Source organism: Gavialis gangeticus, unplaced genomic scaffold, assembly GCF_001723915.1.
Source record: "Gavialis gangeticus isolate Ggan-Ray unplaced genomic scaffold, GavGan_comp1, whole genome shotgun sequence".
Lineage (NCBI taxonomy): Eukaryota > Metazoa > Chordata > Crocodylia > Gavialidae > Gavialis > Gavialis gangeticus.
In genome coordinates, this window is record NW_017729000.1 from 694,266 (window position 1) to 696,426 (window position 2,161).

Consider the following 2,161-nt stretch of genomic DNA (forward strand, 5'->3'; position numbering starts at 1 on the left):
GGCCCCTCGGCCGCTCTCAGCGCCGGTGCCCGGGTGGGCAGCGACCGAGCCCACCTGCTTGCAAGCCCGCAGCTCCCCGCGTCGCCTGCCCCGGCGGCTGCCCGCAGCCCAAGAGGCGCCCCCACACACGGACCCGAATCAGCCCCGGGAGGTGCGACCACCGCCCTTCCCAGAGGCCTCCCCGCTCTGCCAGGCCCTGCCATGCAGCCATCCCTGCAGGCCGGAGCGGCCTGGGACAGAGTGCCCCGGCAGGGATGCCCCATCCTCTGCTAGTGGGGACCAGCCCGCCATGGAGGAGCTTCCCGCAGACCTGGGCAGACATGCCCAGACCCAGTCGTGCCCTTGCTCCAGGCCCCGAGTGCCCGTGTCAGGCTCTCGGGGGCTTTGCTTTCAGGCACGCACATCACGAAGGCAGCCCCCTGGGACCGGTGGCCCTTGCTCCCCACCTGACGCCTGGGCTGGCCACGTCCTCCACGCAGGAGCAGACCCCCTTGGCCAGGCTGGGGGTCAGTGCGGTGGGGCCAAGCATCCCTTGGGGACCCGGACAAGGCCTGCTGTGACCAGCGGCCCCCAGCACGCAGGCCCTGGTCTTGGGGCCAGGCTCCAGGCCAGCCAGCACCTGCTGCAAGGCTGGAAGCTGGGGCCCAAGCCAGGCTGCCAGGGAGGGGGGCACTACGCACTTTGCTGGACACCCCACAGCAGGAGGCCGGGGGCTGGCGCCCGGTGCAGGGAGCTGAAGCCGGGGGCTGGGCCCGGCTGGCCTGAGGGCTTGGAGTAGCCAGGGACCGGCCGGGCAGGCTGGCACTGGGGAAGAGCGGGGTGGGGTGGGCCAGCGTGGCAGGGAGGGGAGGGGAGGAGCAGAGCCGAGCGCTGGGCAGAGTTAATTTCATTAGCAGCTCTGGGAGATGAACAATTAACGAGCTGCTCTGATGCCTTTAAGAGCTTAAGTGGGTGAGAAGCAAAGGCTGCTCCTCTGGGGGTGCCAGCTGCTGCCTCCCCCCAGCGCACCCGCTCCTGGTGCCGGCATGTGGCCCTCGAGGATGTGGTGGCGGGCGAGCCCTGGCCTGGCACAGCCCGTGCACCAGAGCCCGGGGAGAGCCCGGGGCGGGGAGCACAGAGCCCCCCTGCAAAGGGACCGGCTTTCCCTCCACTGCAGGTACCAGCTGGGGAGGCAAATCCATACCCCCCCCGCAGCCCAGTGCAGGGACCGTGGGTCAGCAGGCGCCGGGCTGGACGCTACAGTCCGTGCGGCCACGGGCACGGTTGAGACCCCCACCAGAGGCAGGGCAGGGGCGAGTGGGTGGCAAGGCCCTGGAGCACCGCGGCCCAGAGCCCAGCACAGCCCAGTCCCGCCAAGCCAGGCGCCCCCAGGATGCCGGGATGGTCCTGGCTTGGCCTGGCCTGGAGCGGGCTAGGAAGGGCCCCTGTGCCCCCGTCCTGCCTGCCACCGCAGCCACAGGTGGGGGGCCCGGGCCCGGGCCACTGCCCAACCCGTGCCCGCCGGGCCGCACGGAGGAGCCAGCCTGGAGGCAGGGAGGAGCTGGGCTGGGGCAGCCGCAGGCTTCACCCTGGTGTGAGCAAGCCAGCAGCCTCCCCAGAACTAGCTGCCAGGAGTCCTCTGCCTTGGCCATGCACACGAGCCAGAGTGGGCTCCCTGGCCCTGGCATCATGATGCAGGCCCAGCCGGGGGCACGGCACTTCTGCCAGGGCAGGGGGTCCCTGCAGCAGCGCAGATCATCCCCCTGCACCCGCCTGCATGGGCAGTGGCCCAGCACCGTGATACCCCCTCCTCTCTTGGCATCTCCTTGTTATTACTAATGGCATTTGCATAAAAACAGGATGTTTTTGCCTCTCCCGGCTCCATCTGCTCCTGCTGGAGTCACTGGCTCCGCGCGTGAGCTCACCAGGGGTTGCTGGGGAGACGATGGTGAGCTCACGAGCCGGGGAGTCCGACTTCCCCAGGGAGGCACGGGTGCCCCCTTCCCTGGCCAGAGTGAGGCCCTGAGCTCAGGCCAGGAGGGCCAGAGCAGCCCTGGGCACCCACGGGCACGAGGCCGCCTTTCCACATGCCGGGGCTGCCGGGCTGGGCTGGCAGCGGGATTGCCAGGGGAGGAGGCCGGATCTGCGCCACCCCCGCCACAGCCACACGTGGCAGCTTGCC